Source organism: Neopelma chrysocephalum, unplaced genomic scaffold, assembly GCF_003984885.1.
Source record: "Neopelma chrysocephalum unplaced genomic scaffold, ASM398488v2 Primary Assembly neopelma1_25, whole genome shotgun sequence".
NCBI lineage: Eukaryota > Metazoa > Chordata > Aves > Passeriformes > Pipridae > Neopelma > Neopelma chrysocephalum.
Genome location: NW_020897694.1, coordinates 14,380,355 through 14,389,610, shown reverse-complemented (window position 1 = coordinate 14,389,610; position 9,256 = coordinate 14,380,355).

Genomic DNA, 9,256 nt, shown 5'->3' with positions numbered 1-9,256 from the left:
TATGATTATTTGGGTACAGAAGCCTCATTTATTTCTAGTCCTAGCCTGAAATACTGAATACTGAATTCTTTGTTACCTGTCAAAAACACAGGTCAAGCTTTTACAGATTTCTCTATCTAAATGCAATCTGTGGGACCTTTCTTAGATTGCTTTCCTGCTACTCACATTATTCTTTAAAACACTCATCTTTATTGTAACACTTTAAGGCTCATTCTCCTGACTACTTAAGCCAAAATCCTACTAGTGCTAAGAGCTTCTTTTAACACTGATAACAGAAGCCGGAAACAGACTTTCCCAGAAACATTATGCTGAAAGCCTTAGCTCCTTTTTTGGAGATCACATCCTTATACATGGTAGTCACACTACATATTTTGTCTCAGACAGGCTTTTCAATAAAACTATAATGTAAATAATGTACCTTTGGACTTTATTCCTTGGCATTTTTTCCAAGGTGCTCAAGAGAGTCTGTTTGCTTCACAAATCTCACTCAGGATTGCATCCAGTTTGTAATTCTTATATTTGTAACTGAAAAAAAAATTGTTTCCCAGCAAGATGCTTGCCAGGTCCCTTTTAGCAGAGGCAATAAGTAGTTTATGATCAGTTTCAACTGGCAAAAATTCCAACAAAGCTTTTTTACACCTCATGGCCTGGGACCAAGTCTTCCTTCTCTATTTGAGTGCTGTGATGTTTCATTTCTATAAGTACCTATGACACATGATCCACTACTGCTACTTGGCCGGTTTCCAACTAGTCAGGCCAGTTTTGCTGTGGCTTGTTAGCTGGTGGCAGAACAATTTAATCCTGGGCTTTCCTTACATGAGGGGATTGGGGGACTGGTGTGGTAGGAGAAAGCAGGGGGAATGCAATGGATCTGACGGGGTAAGGAAGAAGAGGATGAGTCTCTCTCTGCAGTCTTGGAAAAGGAAATTATCTTCCAGGTAGCCAGGTTGTGAGATGACCACAGCTAGAGTGGACAACCTGCCATGCCACCATCCAGGTTGTCCCTAGGGTCACTGTGACCACAGCTCCAATGGCGAGGAGAAAGGAAAAAGGAAAAGACAGGCTATGAATGATCAGGATAATACAGTGCTAGGACTGGGAGATAACAAGGGAAGATGATGGAAAGAGAATGATTCAGAGCAAGGGAGATGAGATGATGGTTCCTATGTCACTGTGGAGGTGAAGAGACTAGATAAAGACTAGATAAAGACAGGACTAGATAAAGACTTGGTCAAAGGCTCAGGAGAGCTGCAGTTCTCTGTCACTTCAGTGCTGAATAGTGGATGGCTTTCAGGTAGGAAAACAGGTTTGCACCTTTAGATTGCTGATTTTTCTTTTTGTTTGGGTTGGTTTTGTTTTGTTGTTGAGTTTTTTGTTGTAGTTTGTTTTTTTATTTCAAAGATTGCAACCTTATCTGCAAGTTTAATTGTGCTATTGGAAGAGGTCTGAGCAAGCCCTGTCATAGAGCTGTCTGTGGACAAGTTTGCATTTAAAATAATAACTTCTAGATTGTGTATGCCTACTTTACTGCTATGCACCATAACAGTCATTGGCTTAGAAATTATTTAGCTGACACAAATCCAGTTTTCCTTTCATACAGTCTTCCTTTGCAAGGTGTCCTTGTACATTCCTGTCTACCAGGGCAAGGCTATCAGAGATGCCACGGCTGGTGGCACCTCAACAGTGAGATAATGTCAAATACCTTGTGGACCTCTCAGTCTTTGGAAAAGTAGTCCTCTGATAAGCCTTTTATGCAAAAGCTGGCTACCACCATCATTACCCCTAGTAAGCAAAAGGTCTACTGTTTTTAGGTTGATCATAGAGGTAACCTTATAAGTATTAGCAAGCTGGCCATCCTGACAATCGCCCAGGATTAGGCACCTAAAGACCACTGGAATCCTAGTTTTAATCTATACCTAGGAAACTACTTGCAGATAGTTACAAGGGTTAGTATTTGTCTCAGAATCCAGATCTGCAGGTTCTGCTCTCAACTGGGCCACAGCTGTACCATGTCTTTCAATCAAGGCAGCTCTTAATGCTTTCATTTCCTCAGATAGGACATTGCAGAAGTTACTTCACTAACTTTGGAATGTGCAGATTACAGTTTTTCAGAGGGTCCCACTTGAGTACTGTTAAAATGCTGATGCTATATTCTCTTAAAACAATAGGCATCTCAGTCTAATGAAAATATTAGAAAAACTATACTGATCATTTAGAAGCACAGTTGCAGGCAAGAATATTCCCACATATGCCTGCTAAGATGCAATGCAAGTAAACTGGGATGTCAAAGGTCTGTGTGGCAATTGCTCATTTAAAAGGGACATTAAAAGCACTTACTGGGAGTAGGCAGAAGAATAGCAGAAAATACTGTAAGGAAAGGTGGGGAGCCACAAGCAGATCTGACCCTAGGCAAAGAGTTTCAAAAGGCGGAAAGGGCAAAGCTGAAGACAAGAAGGAACCAAGGTAGTAGAAGAGGTGACCAACTTGGCAGCCCTGTCAAGAATGAAGAAAAGGGACTGACTCTACCTGTGAGATGACAAGGTGTTGAACCACTCTGGCTCAAGCAGAGACCACCAGCAAATTTAGGAGGAAGGACCAAAATTGAGACAACACATGGATGTTACAGGAAAAAGATGGCTTTATCGCAGTGTCTTTCACTGCCACTTTGACTGCCAAGTCTGCCCCTCCGTTCAGTAAATGGGCAATCACAGTGCTTGGCAGGGCTCCTAACGCAAGCACTACAATCCCTAACATCATCTGAGGTTTGTATCGGATCAAAGTCAGAAAAGTTGGGTGCTAATCAATGGATAGATACCACTATGACCCCACTCAGGTATTAGAAATTTGTTTTCATTCCTAAAGGAGCCAGGTTGAGTTTTCTTCAGCTCTCACCTGTCCAATGGTTTATGGATTCCCAAGGTCAGGAGCAATAAAATATTAACATCTAATCTGTCATACCACCAATGAAAACTATAATCTGGCCCATGACCTCACGTGAGTACCAGGTTGTTAACTAAAGAAAAGAATCAAATCTTCCTCTAATAAATACTCCAGACTGTGACAGGTAAAATTCAGGTCATATGTCTCCTTTGAAGTTTTAATGACCACTCCAATTTTATGATAAAGCCACTCACCTTATGTTTGTAGTAATTTTGCAAAGCCTGAAGCGGCTTTAGTCATCTTTGGTGCACAGTTCCCAAGGACAAAGCTCTCATAAAACTGCAAGCTTCAAAGGGATTAGACCTCTTCTTTTCTCTCTTTTTTTTCTCTCTCTAGTTTTTTTAAAGGAACATTTCTGAATATTTCCTTCCCTGTTTTCTACATAGGTCCCTGGAGAGCCTCCCAGCTGAACCACCCAACCAGAGTTCTTCCTCAAATTCTGTCACTCACTAAAATAAAATGAAATTTTAAAAAAATTAAATGTCTTTTCCCTTTTCCTAATAGTAAGGCAATTTTCTGGATCATTTCTGCTTTTTGTCTTTATTCTATTGTCAATGCAGAGTAATTTGAAGCAAATCAATAGAGGCTGTGTATTTGCATATTTGCATATTTCTCAGGCTCTAAGAAGGACCACATACAGCAGAACTACTCCCCTGAATGCCATGGGGTTTTGTTTATTTGCTTCCCTCCTTTTAAAGTCGGGGGGAAGCCAAGCTGAATCTGCCAAAGCTTGAACTCCAAAGTTAATGTCCATCCTGGTAAATGAAACAGCACTGGGGAACATTCCCAGGCACTGGAAGGCAATTGTCTGTGCTGTTCAATTGTTAGCACAGTGCTTGGTACAGCAGAGCCAGGGCCAATTTCCCAAACAATTCCCAAGCATGGGCCAACAGCTGGCATGGGCTGAGGCCACTCTCAACAGGCGGCTTGTGTGCAGGGCAAGGAGGAGAGGGGAGGTTGGTATGGATGCACCATTTCCATCTCCATAGGCCTCAGCACTAGGGAACAGTCTAGACCACATTTAATTTACTAGTACAGACACAGCTGTGATTGTTCAAACAATGCTTGTACAACTATGCTGTTGCATGGAGAAAGCTGCTTATCCATCCTGACGGTATAAACATATATATTTGCTTGTAGACTGATTGTATATGTTGCCTTGGCTGTAAGATTGATTTGTTTCCATTAATTGCTAAGGGTATGGTTTTTTCAGATGTTTAGGCTTAAATGCAAGGCTGAGACACTCGTGGAAAAAAAACAAACCAAACCAAACCAAACCAAAATATTTATTCCTTTTTACCAGTTCCTCAATAGCACTAAGGAGTAGAAGTCTGAGCTGGAGCAGATGGGAACGTTCTGCACTAACACTGAGCACTGGGAAACAATTCAAATCAGCTGTTTGTCCAGGTATGGGCCAAACCAACCCCAATCACAGTTCTGCAAATAGCATACAGTTCAAGTTTATTCAGTTTTATCAGCAAATGCACCCGTCCCAGATGTTTCTCCAGACATGGTAAAGTGCACCAACCCATGCACCTTATGGCAGAGATGGCTGGTGGCACTTGCATGGAAAGAATACTTGCTTGGAAACAAGTTGAAGACTGGTCAGATGATCATCCTCTTTTGAGTCACCAGACCCCAGATAAGGCCCTGTTCCCCACTTTGGGGACAAAGTGAGTAACAGAGAGGAGAAACAGCAGGAGGTGCCTCCAAGGACCATCACAAAACAGCAATCCCAGCCAAGAGCAAATAAAGGATCATTTATCAGCTATTATATGCAAGCTAAATAACATAAATACACTAAATATTCTCCCAAAGATAATGAAACAGGAACATGTGGGTTCCCTGAGCTTAATTTGTCTGCAGATGTACATGTCAGAAATAGCTGGTATTCAGAACTTTCTTTTCAGGGCACACTTCTTTAAGGTTACTGAAAAGCTCCTTTATTCAAGAAATTAGCTTAAATGTCCTAAGGCACAGAATGTACTCTGAAAATACTCACATTTCATTTGATTGCTGTTGTTAATGTTTCAGAAGTGAAGTAAGTTTTCCCCTGGGGACATTGAGCCTGGCTTACCTATTTGTCTGTTTCTTCAAAGGAGGAATGACTCTTAGTTCTAGGCTGATAACAGCACAGGAGAAAACCCAAATGCAGTATTAGGAAAACAGTCATTTATTAATCTTTGGGATGGAGGGGAAGACACAGGTAAATTTAGTAATAGTATACAAATATTTGTATAAGAAAACTGCTGCTATTTCATTATTCATATGAGAAGTTAGAGAACAAAAAAACAAGCCAAAACAATTTCTACTTCAAGTGTATCTGAACATATTTCTATTGATTTTCTTACCAACAGTTTGTGAATTTGAGTGTTCGTTCAAGGGATTCATCATAGATGGGATGAGGGGAAAGGTTTGGACCATGTAAGGCTCTTAGTGATAATGGGCAACAGAGGAAATGGTGTTAATCTGGCAAGAATTCTGCTATCTTCTGCAATGGAAATCTTACTGTATTCAAACAAAACTGGAAAATAAATATCTTCTGAAGGATCAAGTCTAGATCCGGCCCCAGGAGACACTGCAGATGAAAAGACTGGCAACCAGAAATTTGTTATGAAAACTCCCCAAGAGCAATACACTCAGATTTTAGGCCTTCTTTTGTGCCGTACTTAAGTACATCAGTTTTTCAAATTAAACCCTATTTTGTGTGTATAATTTCAATCAGCGATCCAGTTCCCCAGTCCAGCCTGAAGTGTACAAGGTTCCTAGAGTCACCTACAAGGTAGTGGCAGTGTTAATCTGATGCCAGCTCTGCACCATTACTACCAAGGGAAAAGGCTGCTCCCACAGACCCAGATTTCTGAGTTGTCTCTGGTGCCAGTGCAGCCTGCAGAAACAGATTTCTCAAGCCTGCTCCAGTCATGTGAATTACTGAAGTTGCACATTGCTGCTTCTCACAGAAGCAAAACATTTGATCCACCTAAAAGAGATTTAGCACTTAAGTGTGTAATGTAAGCACGCAATCCAGAAAATCTTCATACTGGCAATGTTTAACCCTACAGGTTAAACTCGGATAAATCTATGAGTTTAAAATTCCTTATGGTGTTAGAGCTGTTCTGGTGTAGATATGCAGCAGAGCCTCAGGTTTCATGCTGTTAGGGACTCAGGTCATGTTCATTCCCTTTCAGGATCCAGAAATGAGGTATTACCCTGCCCAAATCCTCTCAGGGTCCCGATGTCAAAGGCACTCTTCTGGCTCACTTTCTGTATGCACACAGCATGAAGCTTCTCACAAGCTGCTGCTGCTTTTCCTTGCCACTGTCTTGAAGGAATTTGGTGATGGTTCCCTTCAATGATAGACTAACCTATGAAGTAGGACAACCCTCCAGTGCTCTGGAGATGTGGTACTGGCTCATTCTGGCCCTAAGAAAGCCAAAAGTCCCCAACTTCCCAGGAGACCCAGCAGGCCATGGACTATTCAGAGACATAGTGAGAGCTTGCAGCATTCACATTCATCCTCTTCAAAGCCAGGCCAGCAAGCAGCCAAGATTGGTGGATTCATTGGACTGGAAAAAGAGAATAATGAGTCTGCATCCTTGCAGCACGGGTATTGACCTGGGAGACTGAGACTCTGGTCCCTCTGAAGAGTCTATGTCCTTTTTTTGGTCTAGTAATCCACCCCAATGGGTTGGAAATAATGACAAACCACAGTAACAATAGCCAGCTAAACAAAAAAAGTATAAACAGAAACAACAACTGAGGCTGGGACGAGAAATGGCCTTTGGGGACATTATTTTGAAGAGACTTCTGACTTTGATTTCCCAGGCAGGGGAGATGGCAAATCAGCCAATGTGACTCCTCATTTCTTGAAAAAGAGACAAACCAAATTTTTCTAAAGTTTCCTGTAGCCAAAGCCATTGAACAGACTCTACTACATTAAAAAAGAGTAAGGCAGGAAAATGGGGAAGTCAGCGCAGAAACCAAGGCTGGAAAACCCCATGACTCCACTCTGAAGAGCTAAACCTTTCTGAGTTGCTGCCTCAAAAGTGCAAGAATCTCCCTTGGCACAACGTGCCTTTGTTCGATCCCATGAAAAGGAGAAGGCTGTAATTATCTTCCTGAGCCCTGTGTGGAAAAAAGATCACACTAGGTGCAAAAGTAGTAACAGCATGTCCTATGTATTGACACAAGCACTGTACATAAAGGAAAAATTTTGCCCCAGTTATACAACACAGGGAGACTGGCAGAAAGTAAACAAGCCACACTGTTATTCCTTGTGCCACAAATTTAAACCAGAGGCAGGTGAGAAGTGTGCCCCAACCGGTAGCACTGCAGCAGTGGGCATCATGCAGACAGAAGCAGGGGCAGCACCGGCCCAAGCCTGTTGCCAGCAGCTGCCCAGTCAGCTGGGAAAGAGCAGCAGGAGCTGGAGCTATGGGAGCAGTGGGAAATATGAATTAAGCCTGAGACTGATGGGTAACAGAAACAGGATGGGGCAGAGACCAGGAAAAGCAGAGCTAAGGAAGGAGGAGGTCTGCTTTGACAAGCTACCCTTGAGACCTCATTTCAGAATGCTGTCTGCTGCCACCTGTACAGGTTCTTCTGCAGAAATAACTCATATTTCTAATCTGCCTAGCTGAAGAGTTACTCTCTTTTTCAGTGTGAATTCACTTTGTTTCTGCAATATAACCACACTTCCCTCTCAGCACAGTTCTCTCTCTCTCTCTCTCTAATTTAGAAGACTTCAAAATAAAGAAATAGTTTACTCCTTGGAAACAGAAATTCATTGTTGGATTTCTTTCTCAATACAGTACACATAGGAGGGAACACAGACTTTTAAATTTCCCCAATCGTTTGGAAATTTGGTGTGGAAACATGGGAGCACTCATTTTCTCCTGAGCTAACCTGCGGAGTTTGGTGGTGTGACAGGTCGGCAAAAAGCAAGTCTTTGCGAGGATTCAGAGTTGAACTGAATACGCAAATGAACCTGCACACACACGCCAATATATATTTACATACATATTTATATATAAACAGTAACTATTTTTAAAAAGGACAATAACAACATCAAAGGAATCTGGGGAACCATGGCACTTTTCGTTTACCATTGACAGGCCTTTGTTGTAGACAGACTGGGCTCTGCCTGGTCTGTCATGGGCTCTCCAGTTGCCTGAGTCTACTTAAATCCCAAATCCTAAACAAGCAGCATTAGTGAGGGTGCTGGAAACACAGCAGATGATGACAACAACAACAACCTAATGGTTAGTAGTGGAGAAGAGGAATAAGTAAACACAAGCAAAGTATGCAAGTCACTTTATTAAAAGCATACCCATTGGGCTGCTTCTGCTACTTACAGTCACTAATAAATTCCCTCTGTCCTAATACATTCGAAGTGCCAGGATGCATTATTCAGCACATGAGTAATACACCACATTCTTTTGGCTAATAGTCAGTTGTTGAGCCAGACTCTCATTCCTGAAGGTCAATAGCAACACGACTATTATAGCTGCAAAGCATGGCAGAGTCTTGTGGCACCTTACCTATCAGGTTAAAACAAGGATCCATGCAAGGATGAACGTTACAAGGTTCCCAAGAGGGCATAGAGGTACTTCTGTGGAGGGTCAGGCCCTAAACTCACATTGAAAACCACAGGAAGGAACTCAGCACCCAATCAAGAGGACAACATGTTCATATGGCCAGTTGGCCCACTGGATTTTCCGTCTTCATATGGAATGATAATTTGGGTTCTGAAGGCTAATTGGAGAGTTGAATTTGAGAGTGGCCTCAGAACCTTGGGGGACTCTGCGCAACTACTTTAAAAGAACTGAGTGGGGGGCTATGGTGACCTGCTTTTTCTTGCAGGTTTTTAGCTTAAGCATGCTGTTGAACTCCCATATTAATATTGTGCATTGTAGCTGTAGCACTTGCCAGAGAAGAAAGCCCCTCTACCTCTGGTTTTGTAATGTATCCTGGTGCATGGGTCTGTTGTGTCTTTCTCTGTTTGCATTAGATTAAATGCTGCTGAAGTAGACGGGCCTAATTATGGCCTTTCATTCAAGATTAATATGAAGCCATTAAGTTGGTTTATGCAACCAGGTAGCTGAGCAATAGAAACATCTAAAACAAGTATGAGGTAATGTTGGAGGTTGAAATCCTGCAATCAGCAGGCTTTTGTTGTGAATAGGCATGGGAAACACAGAAGCGAGCGCTGCCCTCATCTACGGACTTGAGACAAAACACAGCAAAGACTAGAGGGCTACCAAACCCACCACCAGTCTAGCCCCAGATCGGAGGGCTGAGCTGAACAGGGAAGCTT